Source organism: Thermobia domestica, chromosome 10, assembly GCF_964235325.1.
Source record: "Thermobia domestica chromosome 10, izTheDome1.hap1.1, whole genome shotgun sequence".
Lineage (NCBI taxonomy): Eukaryota > Metazoa > Arthropoda > Insecta > Zygentoma > Lepismatidae > Thermobia > Thermobia domestica.
The window spans coordinates 243,326,766-243,349,060 of record NC_137463.1 but is presented as its reverse complement, the minus strand read 5'-3'; the positions used below and the strand labels follow the sequence as shown (position 1 = coordinate 243,349,060).

At 35.3% G+C, this 22,295-nt stretch overlaps 1 protein-coding gene across 1 annotated transcript in view; it reads right to left on the bottom strand.

The window, feature by feature from the left end:
* The window catches only part of LOC145661880 (uncharacterized), a 45,482-nt gene extending 23,484 nt beyond the window's left edge, over nucleotides 1-21,998 (bottom strand). The window contains exon 1 of the mRNA XM_081727222.1: nucleotides 21,866-21,998. The gene's annotated coding sequence lies outside the window, so the exon portion shown is untranslated. The remainder of the gene's footprint in view (nucleotides 1-21,865) is intronic.
* Nucleotides 21,999-22,295: the final 297 nt, after the last annotated feature.

The following is a 22,295-nucleotide window of genomic DNA, read 5'->3' as shown; positions in this document are numbered from 1 at the left end:
TATTGGTGTCATGGCTCTCTTTTAGTTACGCCTATGGCTATTTACAATAGTAGGAGGGCGGCACCTGACACCAGGTAGCTGAAAAATCGACGAAAAATCTCCTGAGAGCAAGGACTCAATTTTCCAGTGTCTCACGATACGCTATGACCCACGCACCGTCCACCCATGGTCTTTTACGACCTCCATTTTATAAGTGTACTTGTTCCCTTTTATGAGCACTTTTTAGGGGGTGTACTCGTTCTCTTTTATGAGCACTTTTTAGGGGTGGATTCGTTCTCTTTTATGAGCATATTTTCCAACCCCTATTTTAACATAGCAGAAATTACGAACACATAGCAGAGCAGATAACACATAAGACTACGAAACATAGCAGGGGTTTACTCGTTCCGTTTTATGATCACTTTTTCAACCCCTTAGCATAAGACTATGTAACATAGCAGAGCTAATACAAGAGTATGACTTATTTTTCAACCCCTATTTTAACATAGCAGAAATTACTGAAGACTACGAATACATAGAAGAGCAGAAAATACATAAGACTCATTCCCTTTCATGAGCATTTTTTAGGGGTGGACTCGTTCCCTTTTATGATCACTTTTTCAACCCCTATTTTAACATAACAGAAATTACGAACACTTAGCAGAGCAGATAACACATAAGACTACGAAACATAGCAGGGCTGCATTCATTCCCTTTTATGAGCATTTTTTAGGCGTGTATTCGTTCCCTTATACAACGTTCTTACACAACTTGGAATACCGAGAAAGCTAATTAGATTAATTAAGATATGTTTAAGTGAATCCCAAAGTAAAGTCCGGGTAGGAAAATTTTTGTCCACGAGCTTCCACGTCGAAAATGGCCTGAAACAAGGAGATGCGTTGTCGCCATTATTATTTAACTTTGTGCTGGAATACGCCATAAGGAAAATCAAAGATAGCAACCAGGGCCTAGAGTTGAACGGTATTCACCAGGTTATGGCATATGCTGATGATGTAAATTTAATAGGGGATGATAGGAGAACAGTAGAAATAAATGCAGAGATCTTACTAAACGCTTGCAGGGACATGGGTTTAGAAGTAAATGCAGAGAAAACTAAATACATGGAAGTGCGTCGGGACCGTAATACTGCAAATTGTGGAGGCGTTAAAATATTAAATAATACTTTTGATAAAGTGGATACTTTCAAATATTTAGGAACAATATTAACAGACGAAAATCATATTCACGAAGAAATTAAATTTCGACTAAAAGCAGGGAATTCGTGTTACTATTTGGTTCAAAATCTCTTGTCGTCGCGAATTCTGTCGAGGAATTTGAAGCTTAAAATATATAAAACGATAATCATGCCTGTTGTTTTGTATGGTTGCGAAACATGGTCGCTTACTCTGAGGGAAGAACATAGACTGAAAGTATTTGAGAACAGGATCCTGAGAAGAATATTCGGACCCAAGAGGAACGAGAATGGGGAATGGCGGAAGCTTCATAACGAGGAACTTCATAGTTTATACGGTTTACCCAACATTGTTAGGGTCGTCAAGTCTAGGAGGCTTAGGTGGGCAGGTCATGTAGCTAGAATGGAAGAAAGTAGAAACGCTTTCAAAGTCTTGACTGGTAGACCCATAGGAAAACGACCATTAGGAAGACCTAGGCGCACATGGGAGGATAATATTAAGATGGATCTCGCAGAGATAGGAATACAAAGTAGAAACTGGATGCAATTAGCTAAGGATAGAAGTCAGTGGAGAGCTTTTGTGAACGCGGTACTGAACCTCCGGGTTCCATAGGCCATAGAGTTAGTTAGAGTTAGTAGTGTTCGTTCCCTTTTATGATCACTTTTTCAACCCCATAGCAGAGACTACGAACACATAGCAGAGCATAAGACTACGTAACATAGCAGGAGTGTATTCGTTCTCTTTTATGATCACTTTTTCAACCCCTATTTTAACGTAGCAGAGAATACGAACACATAGGAACACACAACTATATAACATAGCAGGGCTGTACTCGTTCAACCCCTATGAACATAGCAGAGCTAATAACCACTATTTAACACATAGCAGAGCAGATAATAAGGGGGTGGACTCGTTCCCTTTTATGATCACTTTTTCAACCCCTATTTGAACATTTTACCATAGCAGAGACTACGAACACATAAGACTACGTAACATAGCAGGTATGTGTTCATTTCCTTTTATGAGCATTTTTAGGGGTGTATTCGTTCTCTTTTATGATCACTTTTTCCACCCTTATTTTACTATAGCAGAGAATACGAACATATAGCAGGGATGTATTCGTTTCCAACCCTTATTTTAACATAGCAGAACTAGTAAAAGAGTATGGCTTATTTTCCAACCCCTATTTTAACATAGCAGGGCAGAGAATATATAAGACTACGAAACATAGCAGGGGTGTATTCATTCCCTTTTATGATCACTTTTTCAACCCCTATTTTTAACTATAAACATAGCAGACAATGAATACCTATGTAACATAGCAAAGGGGCTGTGAACACACAACTATTTAACATAGCACTGATTACATAAAAACATTCGTTCCCAACCCCTTATTTAACATAGCGGAAATGACACAAGCATGTCCCCAAACTACTGACCGTCGAGAACAGAGGTCAAACTCAAAAACGGAGTAACATTTAGTAATAGGTCATCAAAGAAGACATGTCCCAAAGGGGTTGACCATCGAGGTCAAAGGTCAAAATCGGAAACGGAGCCACATATTGAGATGGTGTTTCCACATTTAGTAATTGGTCATCAACTACTACAAGTTCCAAAATAATGACCATCGAGGTCAAAGGTCGAAGTACTTAAAACCCAATAACTCAAAACGGAGCCACATATTGAGATGGTGTTTCCACATCTAGTAATTGGTCATGAACTACTACAAGTTCCAAAATAATGACCATCGAGGTCAAAGGTCAAAATACTTAAAAAATAATAACTCGAAAACGGAGCCACATATTGAGATGGTGTTTCCACATTTAGTAATTGGTCATCAACCACTACAAGTTCCAAAATAATGACCATCGAGATCAAAAGTCAGAATACTTAAAACCTAATAACTCGGAAACGGATCCACATATTGAGATGGTGTTTCCGCATTCAGTAATTGGTCATCAACTACTACAAGTTCCAAGATAATGATCATCGAGGTCAAAGGTCAAAATACTTAAAACCTAATAACTCGAAAATGGATCCACATATTGAGGTGCTGTTTCCAAATCTAGTAATAGGTCATCAACTAGTACATGTTAAAAAGTACTGACGATCGAGGTCAAAGGCCAAATATTTAAGTCTGAATAACTTGTAAATAGCGCGTCGGATAAATTTGTGTGACCTATTCAGTTTTGTACCAAGCAGAAAAAAGTGAAGAATGAATAAATTTGAGTGGCTTATTTGCTATTGTACTAACGAGAAAGAAACCAAAGATATAAAATTCTCAGCTAGTTAAAATGGCATATAATCTTGTACGATTTAAACAAAAAAGAGATAAATTTGAGTGACCTATTCAAAATTGTACCAACGAGGAATGCCATTTTGAACTAGCTTAGAATTTTATATCATTTTGTACTACTCAAATAAACGAAGGAATAAATTTGTACTAACCTAAGGAAAGCGAAAAAGGACCATTTTAACTAACTCAGACTTTTATACCATTTTGTACTACTCCAATAAACGAAGGAATAAATTTGTACTAACCTAAGGAAAGCGAAAAAGGACCATTTTAACTAACTCAGACTTTTATACCATTTTGTACTACTCCAATAAACGAAGGAATAAATTTTAATGAAGTATTCAGTTTTGTACCAACTAGAAAAAAGACCGAAGGAGGACCATGTTAACTATTTAAATAAACATAGAATAAACTTGTACACCGAGGAAAAGCAAAGAAATAGCATTTTAATGCCATTCAAATGAACGAAGGAATACATTTGAATAGAGTATTTAGTTTTGTAGCAACCAGGAAAAAAGAAGTGAAGAATGAAAAAAATTTGGGAGGTCTATTCTGTTTTGTACCAACTGGAAAAGTGAAGAAGAGCCACTTCAACTATCTTAGAATTTTATATCATTATGTACTGTTTAAACAAACGAAAAATGACAATTTTAACTAGCTCAGAATTTATGTACCTTTTGTACTACTCAAATAAACAAAAGAACAAATTTGAATGTTCTGTTTTTGTATCAAACCAGAAAAAACCTAAGAAGGACCATTTTAACAAGTTCATAATTTCTGCACTTTTTCGTGCTATTCAAGTGAAGGAAAGAAATAACTTGTGTCCTCAACTTTTTATACTAACGAGAAAAAATGAAAGTGTGTACCAACGAGAAGTGTCATATTTAATTGGCTCAGAATTCTATACCTTTTTGTACTATTTAAATAAACAAAGGAATAAATTTGTACTAACCAGAAAAAGTGAAGAACTCAAAATTGAATATCATTTTGTAGTACTCAAATAAACGATGGATTAAATTCGTGTGACCTATTCAGTTTTGTAGCAAGCAGAAAAAGGAGAGAACTAACATTTTGTACTAATCAAATAAGCGAAGGAATAAATTTGGGTGGCCTAATTAGTTTTGTACCAACCAGAGAAAAACAGAAGAAGGTCCATTCTTTAACTAGCTCAAACAAACGAAAGAATAAATTTAAATTGCTTAAGCAAAGAAGGTCAATGGTAACTAGCTCAGCAATTTGTACTTTTTTGTGCTATTAAAATAAACGAAGGGTTAAATTTGAGTGACCTATTCAATTTTGTACCAAGTAGAAAAAATTGAAGAATGAATAAATTTTGTTTGCTTCTTTACTAAATAAACAAAGGAATAAATTTCTACTAACCACAAAGGACCATTTTAACTGGCTCAGAAGTTCCAATACCATTTTGTATTATTTAAGCAAACGAAGGGATAACTTTTTAATTTTGTAGCAAGAAAAAAAGCGAAGAAGGGCCATATTTTATATCATTTTGTACGAACCAGAAAAAAGTGAAGAATGAATAAAATTTGAGTGAACTATTTCCTTATGTACCAACTGGAAAAAGTGAAGGATCATTATAGCTTTTGTATTATTCAAATAAACGAAGGAGTGAAGGTCTATTTTAACTAACTCAGCATTTTATACCTTTTTGTGCTATTCAAATAATCAAGGGAATAAATTTGAGTAGTCTATTTTATTTTTGTACCCATCAGAAGAAAAGGAAAGAAGGACCATTTTAACTACCTCAGCACTTTATAACTTTTTTATGCCATTTAAATACGGGTGTCCTATTTCCTTTTGTACCAACGTGAAGGATCATTTTTAACTGGCTTAGAATTTTATACCTCTTTTGTAATCTTTAATCAAACGAGGGGTTAAATTTATACCAAACAGAAAAAAAGCTACACAAGTAAACAAAGGAATCAATTTGTACTAACCAGAAAAAGCGAATAAATGCCATTTTTAACTAGCTCAGAATTTCTAGACCATGTTGTACTATTTAAACAAACGAAGGGATAAATTTGAGTGGTTATTCAATTTTTGTAGCAACAAGAACCATTTTAACTAATTCAGAATTTTATATAAATTTTGTAATACTCAAATAAACGAAGAAATAAATTTGGATGGAGTATTTAGTTTTGTGCCAAGCAGAAAAAAGGAAAGAATTAATCAAGTAAACAAAAGGAATAAATTTGTACTGACCAGAAAAGGCGAAGAAGGATCATTTTAACTAAATCAGCATTTTATACCTTTTTGTGCTATTCAGATAATCGAAGGAATAAATTTGAGTGGTCTATTTTATTTTTGTACCAATCAGAAGAAAAACAAAGAAGGTTCATTTTAACAAGCTCAGCATTTTATACCTCTTTGTGCCATTTAAAATCCTAAGGTGCTCAGTATGATGTGCTTATTCCGTAAAAAATACGAAAACTTGATTTAGGGAGTGTTCAAAAATTGTGTGTCCCCTGATAGAAAGAAAAATGCATCAGATATCCAATATATTTCAATCAAAAATTTTCTTGTATGCCTTATATCTGCAGAACTACATATAGTGTAGCTAGGGATGCGCACGAGTCGAGTCGAGTCGAGATTTAAGCCTGTCTCGACTCGACTCGAGAAAATGTTGTCTCGACTCGTGTCTCGACTCGAAAATATGTCTCTGTCTCGACTCGACAGTTTCTGTCTCGACTCGACTCGAATTCGAGTCGAGACGTCTCGAAATTCGAGTCGAGACAAAATATACGAGTTAAAATATACGCACACATCAGCCAGAACATTATGACTACCTACCTAATTGTCAGTATGTCTACCTTTGGCACGGATAACAACGGCGAATGCTCTTGGCATGGACGTAATGATCCTTTGTAGGTCGCTGGAGAGAGTTGCCATCACATGTGCACACACAGGTCACCTAATTTCCGTAAATTCCGGGGAGGGGGCGATGCGCTCTGACGTCACGTTCAATCACATCCCAGATGTGTTCGATTGGGTTCAGCTCCGGCGAGTTGGGGGGCCAACACATCACTTGGAACGCCTCCCTGTGTTCCTCGAACCACTCTATCACACTACTGGCCTTGTGACATGGTGCATTATCTTGTCGAAAAATGCCACTACCATTGGGAAACATGGTCGTCATGAAAGCGTAAACATAGTCTGCAAGCAGTGTGCGATACGCCTCAGCCGTCATGGTGCTTTACTCGAGCTACACTAGACACATGGATGCATAAGCATAACCTTGGCCCATATGGTTGGGGGGGGGACATTCGTGGTTGGGGACACACACACACACACACACACACACACACACACACACATATATATATATATATATATATATATATATATATATATATATATATATATATATATATATATATATATACATAATTCTCAACCTTTGCCGACCCACTTCTGGATGAAGGTTTCTCCAATTCTTTTTCACACGTATCTATTTTTGGCAGTTCGTTTTCACGTTACTCCACACTGCTTCCTAATTTCGTCACACCACATTGTATTACAACGTTTTCTGGATCGTTTTCGTTCCCTTAGGATGCAGTCAAGGATTGCTTTTGTCCACCTATCGTCAGTTCTTCTTGCAATATGACCAGCTCACTGACACTTGAGTCCTTTTATTTTCGCGATGATATCGGTCACTCCTGTCATCTTCCTTATCCATGTATTTCTTTTTCTATCTCTCCGGATTATTTCAAGCATACATCTCTCTATGCTTCTTTGAGTTGTATATGCTCTCTCCCTTTGGAAGAAAGAGCATTATACATTAACAACTTATCACAGAAAGTTGTGAATTCAACCAAGCGTAGATTTTAATTCCTACTTTTTGATTGGAAGCAGCAACATATTTCACATTATTGCTTTTGGTATAAAAATCGATTATAAAGTTTGAATTTGCGGTGGCAGCTACATGGCATGAGTGTGAACTGCGATTCTTCTTTTCTTTCATTATTAAGAGACAACAAGTTTTATTTATTGACTTTAAGATTCACAAGCTGTAATTAGAAGTATATAATATACATTACTCACTTGTGTACGTTAAACTTTTCTTTGTTTCGACAAAAATATATTCACAAATTTCCACTTGGGTAGGAAGTCTTCGACCTTAAATTGTCACTTTTTGAAACCAACCATACATTTGCTTCTAATGTTTTAACCAAATATTTAGTACCGTAGTTTCGAGAAACCCTCTCTGATTTTGGATCACCATTGTGTAGTTGGAGTGTGTGAATGATATAAATACTACTCAGGCAGATATCCAGCGTAACTTTACGTCAGTTTTTAAGGATGAGACCTAAAATTAAGCCTTTGCCTCTATGCTAAAATTTGTTATAGTCAATAGCCGGAACGCCTTTCCCTAGAATAATTTCGTGGAACACAATGACGCAGATCGAAAAGTTCTAGATTAGTTCTTTATCGTGCTTTAATAGGGTATTAATCTGCTTAAAAATATGACAATAATAAACTTAAAATATACAAATTTGGAGCGAGACAAGTACAGCACAGAAACTGAATTCGGACAACATACTGACTTACTGAAACGCAGAACTGGTGCGTTCCGGCCCATTTTAAGCCCCGGAACCCTTTACACAATGCCTCATATTGACCTGAGCCTTAAATGTTGTTAAGGAATTACCTGGAACAACCTATCAGCACAACATCCACATATTCATTTACCCCAGCTCATTAATAGTGTTTCTTTCAGAAAAAAATCTCCAAAGAGGGTATTTTAAAAGTAAAGAGGGGAATTATAGTTAAACAAATGTTTCCTGATATCCAGATTTTCCCTGAAAATTTGCCTGAAGCGTATTTTGCACTTGACTGTGTGTGTATAAAGGGAAAGCCCCGGCTCACCCTCTGAAAGAAATACTGCTGATCAATAATACAAGGAAATCACAATATTAGGAAATCCAAATATTAGCCAGTAAATACCACATTTATAATTTTGATTTAATAAGTTAATATTTCACTTACTACTAAATGTAATGATATGGAAACTGGACTTGAACTGTAAATGGAGCCGCAGCCGCCTTCCTCGAAGTGTTGCTTCTGAATCAAATTTGTCGATAATCTGAGAAACGTTCATGTCGTAAGACCTTTCTATGCACAACACAGCTAAACTACGAAATTTTTCTTGAACCATAGTGCTACGAACGTATGTTTTTAGCCGTCTCAGGCACGAAAAGAAACGTTCACTGGTTGCGGAACTGACAGGCACGGTTAGAAAAGTCTTATGAACTTGGTTCAAGTTTGGGAAGCATGCGTAAAGGTTCAATTTTTAAAACAAATTTAGAAGCGATGAAAAATCATTTTCAGTCTATCTCTGCATACAAATTGGAGAAAACTGTTAACTCTGATGTCAGCTCAACTTTAGGGATTTTGTAGGTGTTGCTGACAATTGTGATACTTTCTGCTGATGGCTTGTGTTGATTCAACACTTCGTGCAAGGAATGGAGAACCTGCATATCATTTTCTTTGAACTTTTATTGCTAATATCTGCTCCCTCAAGATTGTCAATAACGGAATAATACACTTCGCGTCTGTAATATTCAGCTGCTGTCTCACACTCGAAGTAGTATCACCACCATCCAATGCTCGTGGGATTCGTCTTCGCGGAACGTTCGGTCCACTGAATCTCATGGTTTCTGTAATTTCTTCTGTTTCTGTCCACAGCGTTTTGAAACTTTTCACACTCCGTAAGGACTCAAGGCTGCAGATATTTTCTTGCGACAAATTTTTCACAGTAGAAAAATTGGTACGTGTATTCTGTAAGTGCATGGACAGTTGATTCGTGTATTCAAGAACACGTCTCATCAGTTTAAGACGAAACAAAAATTTAAAAATCATGAACATTTCTTAACAGGGAATGCGCATCTGGACCGTAAATTTGATAGTGCTATTTCCTCTAAAGTTTCAACTACAGGTCCAAAATTTTCTAAAACTGCACGAATAGCTTCCGATTTACAGTTCCATCTAGTGTAGCTCAAAGATTTTAATGTTACCGAATGCTTTAAGTTTTCTCCTTGACGTTGAACATTTTCAAAAATAGCGTGCTTTTTTGACGCCGCTTCTATGAAGGAATGCAACTGCTCAGAACACCAAACATGTTTTGAATCGTAGACAGTTTTCCGCACACCCCTGATCCTCTTTGCAACGCCAGAGTACTGACCACGCATAGTGGCTGCACCATCGTAACTTTGTCCTCGGATATTATCTACGCTCAGACCCAGTGATATTAACACATTTGTTAACAGTTTGGACAAACTTTCGCAGTGATTTTTCTGTATTGTAAAACCCGATAAAACTTTCGTGAACGTTTAATGCTTCATCACAGTATCGCAAAACAGTCGCTTCAAACTTTGAGTTTCATCCATGATGACACCATATATACCTGCAGTCTTCACACGATCGATTATTTTTCTCAGCATATTAAATCTAGAAATTGATTTTGGTATTCGGGACTAACGTATCTAAATGTTTTGTCTTTGTTAACATAATACCGAAAAATCACGTCATTGTCTTTGGATCTTAGCGATAAGAGTTATAGTAAATTCCCTTGGTTTCACTTTCGTTACTTTGCTTATGGTCTCTAAGATAACACATTGGCGAGCACAATACAAAATACTATTTAGAAGTGCTTCCAAATATATTCTATTGCCGTTAACTATTTGGTTCGTCTGCAAATCTAATTTACGCGCAACTGATCCGTGCAATAGTGTGCGTTTCGGAATTCCGCAGCCGTAGAAATACAAGTCTTATAAGCGTTACTTGCCTCATGAGTACCGAATTTATCTACGACCTTCTTCCTGTTACGGAAACCCTCCTTAGTAAAAGTGTCTTCAGATTTCGGAATATTTTCGGAGAATGCGCGACAATAAAAGCAAAAAGCACTATTTCGAGAAATGTTATATTCTAACCAACTAAATTGCCTATACCAGTGGTCGAAGTGAGACGGTATGCGGTGGTATGCCATACTGCCTCTGGTTTTTCAGTAATGAGGACATACCGTCTCTGGTTTTTCAGTGATCAAGACAATATTTAAATAGCCGGTATGTTGAAAATCAAAATCATAATAAAACATACCGCCTCTGTTTTTTTTTTTTTCACTTCGAACACTGGCCTATACCACTCAGATCGGAACTGGTGGCCATTTTTATTGGGGTACGTTTTCAATTGCGGTTGAAAGGGACTTAGACCTACTGCCAGAAATGTCTTTGCCTTTTCACAACCTTTGACTGGATCACGATCTTCTGAAACTTCATCTTGTGACACTGTTTCCAAAGTAATACCGTCATTTGAATTCTTATCTTCTGAGACTTCATTTTCTGACACTGTTTTCACACTAGCACTTGAATTCTTATCTTCTGAAACGCAAGAAGTATATTGTGTAGTCACTATTTCATTATCTCCTCTGGCACTGTCAATATTGCTAAGTTTCGGCTTCTTACTAAAATATTGCAACAAAGTTCCTTTTTTTTTTTTTTTTTTTTTTGAGCACTGCATATTAGTCACAACTACTTCCTGTGACACTTGAGAAATGTTCAAATACCCCAGATAAAATATAAAAAATGAAACCACTATACACCGATACACGAGAAGGCTATATACAGTGGACTCTTTTTAATTCGAAGTCCAAGGGGACACGAAAAAACTTCGAATTATCCAAAATTCGAATTATCCAACAACATTCATTTTCACTTATATAACAACAAACAAACAAAAGTACTGTGCATCTAAAACATATTCATATGGTGTAGATTTTACCTTTAAAGCAGCTTATTATTTGCGTGATCGAATAACGCAAACTAACAAACGACACTGACTCTACATAATTCAAACTACATGTACAATGGAAAATATATTTACGTACAACACTACGACATACATTGAATAGCCCAAACTATTAAACACCAGTAACAATTTGAATATTCTGTTCTCCTTATAAGAAGTCGTAAACCTCATCTGCTTAAATTTGATTGTTTTTGTACGGTCAATAAATCTTGAATTTCATGTATTGCGTGGAATACGATATCAATAACATTTGGTTGACTTTATCAATAATTCATCTTAAATTTTCTGAAACAAGATGAGATTGGCACACGTTCTCTATCTTTACTTCTTCCCCAACTCACCGTCATCTTTATCATTTCATAGATTTTCTATTTATCTTTTGTGTTGCTCTTCCCTATGGCTGCATCTGAATAACTGAAAACACATTAAAACTATATTTCTCTCTTTACATCTGTCCAACATTAAAAATTTTCAACTGTATTTACTTCGAATTATCCAAAACATAGGTTCAAAAGTTCGATTTATCCACGATTTTTTACTATTGTTTTCAATACAATTTTCAAGGGGAATGGACTTCTGTTCGAATTATCCAACTTCGAATTAACGAGACTCCACTGTATACGAAAAAAAACCTTCAAACGAACTGCTCACTGCCAAGGGCGCCGATTTCTTTGTAACTTTAAGGGGGGGGGCATTCAGACGTGGGTTTGTATATTCATAAAAAAAATACATATAACAATACAAAATACATATTCAGAAAAATACATGGGGGCCCATATGAGCTTTGGGGGCCCGGTCCCCTGGCCCCCCAGAATCGGCGCCCTTGCTCATTGCAAACACAAACTTCAGAATAAATCAAGTGTATTATTTTTGGTTTGGGTGCCAGGGTGGCTATTAGTATTTAAAAAAAAAGACTCGTTGTTTTAACCTTACAATTCTCCCATTCCATTTTACAACAATACCAGATGTTGCTATTTTTGTGACTTACAGGGAAAGCAGTAAAATATCTTTTGTATTTAGGACCACAAGATTTCCGACAAAGAGCCGAGCTCTGAATGTCTCTGCTTATCCTTATAAAACACTTCCTGTATCCCAGACAACAGACCGACCTGTTCTTCCTTTGACCATCAACGAACACCACATCCCCTTTCTCCAGCACGCTCAAAGTTCACTGACCTTTATTAAGATGGATGTGGCTAAACATTTATTGCAAGACATTACCACATATGGTTAAAATCAAACTTCCATTCCCGTTGTTATTCTAGAACTTTTTTCAGACTTAAAGACAGTTTACAGTCGAACATTTTATAATAATATCAGCATAGATACCGTAAGACAAAATTTTTAATAACTGATCATTGCCTAAGAAACAGCCAGAATCAGTAAAGGAGAAGGTATATGAACATCTCTGAATATGAGCATTTTTTTTAAAGATATATTCAATCAGAATTTTACACTGCCTCTGTGATCCTCCACCCCCACCCCCCAAAAATGTTCTGAATAAGTCCTATATTTATTCAATTTACAAGCATTTCTGATGTAACAGAAAAATAAAGAAATCATGACAGTACAGTTTATAAATTATTATTACCGTCGTAAAGGAACATGTAATGTCTAAAAACGAAAGAAGCAATAAAGTGAGGTTTGAATCAATTCAGAACACATGGATCGAAAGTGAGGGACAATTACCCAGCTAGTAGTAGAGAGGCAGTATCAAGGCTTAAAGTGAGCCGGAACGCTCGGCACTAAGTTCTGGCAAATCAGCCTGTTGTCAGAATTTAGTTCGTGTACAACAATTGTCACTTTACAAACATTGTGCATTAATTTTTAATTAATATTTTGGTTCCGTCTATGAAACGACTATTAATATGATCTATCAAACCAGATCAGGAACATGGATCAGGGATTATTTACTTCCATTGTTGACTGCGTTCTCGCAAATAACTGTGGATAAGCATTCTGGTGAGGTGGCTTTTCACTGAAGCCACTTTAAGCCCTGGGCAGTGTGTATGCCTAACAAGCAGCATTTTAAAGGTGAAGCATGGCCACGAACTCTGTTCCGATCGCCCATCCTGACTGAGTGACTGAGGTTTATCCTAGTATCTTTTGTCAGGCCAGGGTCGCTGTTTTTTCACTTCCTTGCCCCTCCTTTCTCTTGGCCTCGTTAGTCGCCTAAAGACCTTAATACTGTGAAACAAAACATAAAATTAAGCAAAATGGTGTTGTATTCGCTTCAGCTCAGTTTATAGATAACACTGGATGACTATCCTAAAATGTGAAATGTGGGGGCAGTTGCCTTCCTTGCTCCCCTCTAAGCTACGTCTATGCATGGCTGCTCACTTGAATTAGTTTAAGACTGTTTCTGAGTAAGTACTTTCTTCAAAATAATGTTAAAAATTATAGAAAGATTTTCGAGACATTCGAGTCGAGTCGAGATTTTTACGAGCAGTCTCGACTCGACTCGAATTTTACAGAGTGTGTCTCGACTTGTCTCGACTCGAGCGCATCCCTAAGTGTAGCCAAACCCAAGCTATCACTTAAATCAGTATGATGTGCTTATTCTGTAAACAAAACCAAAAAAAAGGGAAAACTCGATTTAAGGGCCGTTCAAAAATTTTGTGGCCTCTGATCCGAAAAATAATTATTGGCCAAGATCGCAATCTTTTGATGTACTTTTTTTGATAATTTAAAATTCTTGTTTCTTCTATGATATTTCCACAGTGTTAATGGTTCCGTCACGCATCTTCGTAGAAAAATAAGTTATTATCTGTTGAAAATGCAGTGTTGGTTATGTAAGAAATTTAATTAGATTATTTTGCACCACTAGAAGATAAAAATCATGTAAAGCAATACCGCGAAGTGGTTGTTATCAAAGAATTTGATAATACTAGAGACGTAATATTGTGCAATTGTTATTTATTTATAACAAAAAATTGATTGATTGATTCACATTCTTTAATTAGACATTTTTCAGTGAATTACTGTCTAGGTGTCTATAGGGGATAGACTGGGCTGAAGCACCCAAAAGTGATCACAGTTCTCCAATCAACTTATTTTGTATCAAAATACTTTAGTTTGAGTTAAGGTATTATAAGGGAAATAGAACCAATCAGGAACAAGAGAAAGAAATTTTAACATCAAATCACACCACACATTGCCTATGTGAGGTATTTAAAAGAATATTTGTTTAATATTTTTTTTGTTCCTCGTTCTTTCTAATAATATTTGTTTTATTAATATAACTCGTTTCGTTTATTCGTGTATGCGGCAAAGTTGCGAACTAATTTTCTTGTTTACAAGCAGGGCAGTGTCGTGGAAAATCAGCGCCCGGGGCAAAAGTATACGACGGCGCCCCATACATATATTCGAAGCAATTTTTCCTACTTTTTTCCTTTTTTCTATCGAATTTTCGCCCCCCTTACTTCGGGGCTCGGGGTCGTTGCCCCACTCGCCCCCCAAGGGCACGGCCCTGTTTACAAGTGATGTCAGTCACATGACAGGGTTCTCAGAATTACTGGTTTTATTTGAGGTTTCCTTTGTATGCGCTTTCTCAAAAAAATCTAAAGGATATGCTGAAACGAATCAAATTTAAAGAAAGCAGTCGTGTAGGCCTATATACTTAAACTTGTTTTGGGCTGAATACATATTATACAGGGTGAATCTGAAAGATGTGCACAAACTCCGGGAGATGATTCGGGACATCAAAAGAAGACAAAAAGTCCGCTAGCATATTGTCGAGTTCCGTGTCGTGTAAGAGTGACAGGGATGCCAACTTGGAATCAAAACTCCAATCGCGACAATTGGAACGGAATAGCAAGATATGTACAATATTAATATACAAACATATCTAGGATCATTATTAAGAGACCAAAACCATATTCACGAAGAAATTAAATGTCGACTAAAAGTGCAGGGGATTTTTGTTATTATACAGTTCAAAATCTTTTTTCGTCGCGAATTCTGTCGAGGAATTTGAAGATTAAAATATATAAAACGACAATCATACCTGTTGTTCTGTATGGTTGCGAGACGTGGTTGCTTACTCTGAGAGAAGAACGAAAACTGGAAGTATTTGAGAAGAAGATCCTGAGATAAATATTCGGACCCAAGAGGAACAGAAATGGGGAATGGAGGAAACTTCGTAACAAAAAACTGAATAATTTATACGCTTTACCAAACATTGTTAGGGTCATCAAATCTAGGAGGCTCAGTTGGGTAGGCCATGTACTCAGAATGGAAGAAATTAGGAACGCTTTCAAAGTCTTAACTAAAAATCCACCCAGAAAACGATCATTAGGAAGACTTAGGCCCAGATGGTAGGACAATATTAAGATGGGTCTCGTAGAAATAAGAATACAAAGTAGAAACTGGATTCAGTTAACTAAGAAGAGAAGTCAATGGAGAGCTTTCGTGAACACAGCATTGAACCTCTGGGTTTCATAGATCCTAAAGTTAGTTAGTTACTATTCACCAGTTGTACGTAGATGAGTGATGTAACGGCTCATAATTCCATCGTTTACAACTTTGTCGGAATTACCCGGGTCTCTTCTGTAGGAAAGTAGGAGGTCAACGTGATGAAGACTCGAAGAGGCGAGAAATTCACCATGCCTACCGTTTCAGGACGATTTACGTGGACAGGTGGACAATAGAGCAATCAAAATTATTGTCTCTACTTGTTTTGAAAGGCTGCGAGAAGAGGGTAATGTGATGTTTTGTCTGTTATGACAGGTGTGGCTTGTGTTTCTTATCTATCGCTTATTAAATTCGTTGTATTTTATTCATGGTCATAACTACTAAGTAAGATATATATTACTTTTGGGATGGGTTTTATTTAATATATAAAATAAGAAAATTTCATCTTCTGGGGGGCAATCGCACCGATCGGCCCCCGCTGGATCCGCCCCTGATATATATATATATATATATATATATATATATATATATATATATATATATATATATATATTAGTAATCCTACAGTTACAAGTGCCCGACGTAACAAAATGGCCGTTGCAAGTTCGCAAATGACCGAATGGCTAATCTGATATAAAATATTTTCACGGACGCTCATCAATATCATCTTAAACTTTTGTCCGTGATTGTACTTTTAGTTCAATATTCTTCAAAGGATATTCAATGAACAGCGAAAGGAAATTGTGAATATTTCAAAATTAAATTGTATTTAATTAATGAACTCTTTATCTGTAAAACTGCTATGTAATTCCGTCTTTAAAATCGTTGCCAAGCACTGACGTGAGGTCAACTAGCTTTCGCAAGTCAACATGTAAAAATATACATTGACAATTATGATGAAAAAAGTAAATTCACAAGTACACGTCCTTTACGAATTACACCACGAATACTGGAAGTTCCATAAGCTCAGCACGAGTCGAGCATCAAAACCATTTAGCTTTTTCAGAGTCATAGTAGTAGCAACAAAAAATTACCAAAAGAAACACCTTGTTACTGATAATGTAGGCCTACTACATCAACTCTACATCAATGATCTAAAGGCATTTACCTGTTTCGTCGTTGTCAATGCCTACTCATGAGTCAGAATTAAAAAAATAATAAAAATAAACAACTAAACTAAAAATTACACACATTAACCCCCCCACAAATTTTATTCTTTTATTTCAATAAAAAAGAGTATTCCTAAAATATTGGCGTACAAAATTGTCAACATTTAAATTTCTAAAAAGAATTGCTTATTCCTATAATAGCTCTAACGTACATCTCGTTCTATGTAATAAGTAACACAACAGGAATATATTAGAAGAAAAACCACAGACGAGAAGACGGTGACAATTGATGGTTGGCTTTAAAACAGATAACCACTATGCAAAAATGAAAGTACCTCAATTTGCCACAAGTAACACCCTGTAATACAATAATAATAATAATAATAATAATAATAATAATAATAATAATAATAATAATAATAATAATAATAATAATAATAATAATAATAATAATAGGGGCACAGTGATAGAATGGTCGCCACTGGTGCACTGGGCCCCTTCATTCAATTCCAGGTCTTGTGAATTTGTCGTGGACATCATCACATAAATGTGTATTCTCGAGTTTTACCGTTTGCTTGCACATTCTCATTCTATCAACTTTATTATAGAGATAATACATATTAAGCATAAATGAGCTCTCTCGCGCTAAATGGCTAGCAATCTTTTGTTTAGAACAGGAAATTTGATTTCGAATCCCAAAAGGAAAAATATACACTTCTGGTCCCACCATAAACTCTCGCTTCACAAATCAAAGAAAGTCTGAGATTAAATAACTACTGTCAGGGCTGGCCCTAGACAATTTGTCGCCCCATGAAATGACATCATTTGCCGGCTAACCTTTCTTCAGAAAGAATAAATCTTGAAAGCCACGATTTCCAAGAAGTATGCTACCCTATCATGAACAGCGAAGAGGAAAGAAAGGGCAGTCGCTCTCAGAAAGGCATAAACACTGCAAATACAATGTCGTTGTGCCTGTTTTCTTTTCTTTCTTTAAACAATAATGTATTATGTTAGTAAGAGATAAAGTAAACACATCTGCAGAAGAAAGATGATAATCCTTTATACAGAATTCAATATCGAACTTCAATCTCAACATATCAGTTTTCAATTCCAGTGAAACTAGCTCTCTTTTATCTTTATTCCAGTGGAAACTCTTTTATCTTTATTTCTTAGTTTTTCCTTCTATATCTCTTAAATTAAAAAAAAAAAAAAAAACTTGTTTCCACCTTCAATGATAAGGAACTTGTTTATGACAAAGACAAGACTAGTTTTCATATCAAAACTGTGATAACTAACTAAATAGAACAGGTGTTTGCTACTGTTCAAGAATTGAGTTCTTGTATTTGACAAAAATCAAGCAATTCCTGCTGGGATTTGTTTGACCATTTGCTTTAGCAGCGTCCATGTGACATTAAACTAATGCGACGTAAACATGATTTATGAATGTAGTATTCAAATAGAAGATCAGCTTAGTAAATTTAACTACTTGTCTGTTTCCAACACGAAATATTTATTTTAAATAATATAGTTATGCCAGATTTTGTCGCCCCTCGAAACTTGCTCTTCCGTGCAAATGTCACGTGTGATAAAACCGGTCCTGGCTATTGTGTTTTTGAGTTTTACATCTGATGATTCTGCTCTTTAGACTGAAGAAGACAATGGATAATGAAAGTAACAGTGAAAAGACAGTACACTGAGAGCGATTCGAACACGATTGTCATATCTTGGAATGGACAGGCTAATATCTCCCACCTTTTGATCATCCTAATCGGTGCCTGAACTAAAAGTCACCATCGTTTGATTGGTTGATGGGTTCTAGTGTCTGTTTCAGCAGTGAGGCTACATGAGATCAGGACCTACAGTTTGAGGTGGAATCCGAAACACCGTAAAATGGTAAAATTTCAATGTTCTCCCACCAGGAATCGACCCCGTTGTACCAAAGGTGCGAGTGCGGCTACCTAGACCAACCGGAAGACGAATTCATTTGTCGTTTGATAAGTGTAGAATGCAAGGTATTAAACTGTGCGTTCGTTTCTAAAATCAAAACTCAAAACATCGACTTAGTTTTGTTGTTGTTGTTGTTGTTGTTCGGAGTACTACTATTACTACTATTGAAAAAAATGAAATATTTCAGTTTCAACGTACCAGAATTATGCATTTTAGGCCAGTGGTTCTCAACCTTTTATGAATGGCGACACTCTTTACTGGACGTCCAAGTTGTTTGATATTTATATTATTATTATTATTATTAATTATTATTATTATTATTAATAATAATAATAATAATAATAATAATAATAATAATAATAATAACCTTTATTTTAGTGCCGCGAACAGCTTTTGGCAAAAAAATACAGCACGTGGTATCAGAGTATTACATTGCGATGGAATAATAATACTACTAAAAATAAATAATAAGTAAGAAAAAAAAGAATGATACTAATATAAAACACAATGAAGATAAAAGTCAGTTAAGTAGAAATAATTTCTTGTCAACGCAGCGAAACATATCAAGTAATCCATCCATCTAAAACAACAAGAAGCTAAGAACAGCAGTCATAAAATTACATTTGGCTTAATGTTTCTAAACGTCATTGATTGGAAACTATCAGTCAGATCACATAAAACTTTCACATTGTTTAATACAGTAAGTCTAAAACGATCTTAAAGAATATGTCAATCTTTTTAAAATTTCACATTTCCAATTCAGAGGAACTAAAATCATGGTATTTCTTATGCTATGATTTGGTACTTTAAAACCTATGTTTTGTAAACAATATTCACTGATATAAACGTTATCTAGTATTTTTTACATGCATACTCTGTCGAAATTTTTTGTCTATTCATAAGACTTTCCAAACTATAATAATAATAATAATAATAATAATAATAATAATAATAATAATAATAATAATAATAATAATAATAATAATAATAATAATAATAATAATAATAATAATAATAATAATAATAATAATAATATGTATTATAATAGTGAAACCAATTGTAGACTGAATATAAAGTCCGTACTAAGTGCCAAAAATGGAAATGTTCGATTTAATGTAAAAATGTGGCCTATGTGCCTAACACTGCTCAGTATAAAACTGGCTATCTAGTATTCACTGTGGAAGTTGTTCAAATAATCCCCAGAAGAATGCGCGTGCCTATATGTCACATCAGTTCTAAAGTAACATCTGGGCTGTTTACTCAAAATTTTCGTTTTGGCAATTAGCACGGATTTTACAGTCAGTCTACACTTAGTTTTTTATAATGACTCTGTACAGCACTGACTGTGAGTATTATTGCTAGCACTGGAGATGTTGACTAGTACAGTCTGTCTCGATTTTAACTCATTATTATTAAATTCTCCGTGATTTTTAAATTCTAAAATTTCGCGACACACCTTAGGGGACCGCGTGACACATAAGTTTGTCGCGACACAAAAGTTGAGAACTACTGCTTTAGGGTAAGAGAGAAGATGATTAAGAAGACAAGTGAATAATAATAGAAGAATCGGTGGAATGAGCATGTGGGAAAAACTGCGAGGAAACCCACACATACGATGTTGTCCACCACAAAGTTACTTGGTCGGGGATCGAACGACGCTCTACCACTGAGTCACCGTGCCCTTATACTACTATCACTACTACTAGTACTACTATTACTATAGGGCCGCGGTGGTTCAGTGGTAGAGCGTTCGCCTCTGGTGCTTGGGGTCCCGGGTTCGATTTGAGCCCCACCAAGTGAACTTTGTGGTGGACAAACACCGTGTGCGTGGGTTTTCTCGGGGTTCTCCCGTTTCCTTCCACTTTCTTCATTCCACCATTTCATTCATTTCTCATCATCACCGTCTCCTTTAGCCTAATCGGCATAACCGTGGGACGTAAAACTCAAATATTTCATTTCATTTCATTTCACTACTATTACTACTACTACTACTACTACTACTACTACTACTACTACTATACTACTACTACTACTACTACTACTACTAATAATAATAATAATAATAATAATAATAATAATAATAATAATTATTATTATTATTATTATTATTATTATTATTATTATTATTATTATTATTATTATTATTATTATTATTATTATGTGCTAGGAACAATTCGAAAATGCTATTTTTATGTTTTTCATGAAGCACTGAAGATTTCTAAACAAAACGTTAGAATTATGTTCCTCCTACCGTCCGTTTATTAGAAATTGCATGTGATCTATGTATTAAAATGCTAGGTATGTTTGTGGTCAAGAAAAGTTTATATGTTTGTGGTCAATTTTCTTGACAATTATATCTCAGAAACCACAAGCTCTAGAAGGATACCGTTTCCACCTATCGATTGTAAATTTTGTATAGATTATTCAGTTCTTAATTGAATATTTAAAAATAGCCCTTATTTCTTTATTACACTTTTAGGGGTACACTGGAAGTATTGAAAATTTAAAAAAGTGGAGTATCATATCCTACGAGCTATACATTCCAACACCATACATTTGTATACAGGGTTAGTATATCTCTCCGGCGTTTGTTTCATAGCCAAATGATAGTGAAAATCGAAGGACAACCATCTCTGCAGTCTAACGTAAGATGAATCTTTATTGTTTGGAGTGTTTTCCCAATGAACACCATTTATCACTGACATTATAATTAATTGTGCGTGTAAAGTATTTGCTCATTACATACTGCGTGCAAAAAGAAAGAAAACACTGATCGTACCTGAATTAGAAACTCTAACCGGAAGTAGGGTCAAATCTTATAAACGGTGCGAAATATTGAAAAAATAATCGAAAAAATACCCCCTTTATGATATCTTTTGCCAATTTTTATCAAGACATCCTTCACTTGTGTCTGTAGAGGGACATGTACAGATGTTGTGAGGAGTTACAAAAAGATTCATGCTCATATGTGAATAATACGCTGTATAGAGAGCGCAGGTTCAGCTAGTCTGTACTGAAAAATCTACGAATACTAACTTACAGATTAAAATAATCAAGTACAAAATTTTCGTTACTACAGTAATAAATCTGTACAAACGCATACTTACGTAACTGTCTTTGAACGTTTTCTTCTCTTCTTACTGAAATATTTCTATTGTAGTCGATATACGTTATTCAAACCCACACGTTTACCACATAAAAAGCTAACCACAGTCTCCCCATTCATAAGCATATGGTGTGTAAAGTAGAACAGAGCCCAGATGAAATACTGAAAACACTTTCCCAAGATAATTCGCTGAAGATAAGAAAATTATGTTTGTATGATGCATCATATCACAATGATGATGATAACGAAAAAAGGAATCACCTTATCTGCCTGAGTAGATGATAAGAGACCTTTACATTTTTTAAATATGGCAATTGTTTAATGTAACTGCCAATATAATTGTAAGTGACAGTTACAATTAGAATAATTTGAGACTAGTTATTCTAAATTCCTTAAGATGATTATTGCAACTTTTACATAATCTTTTTATT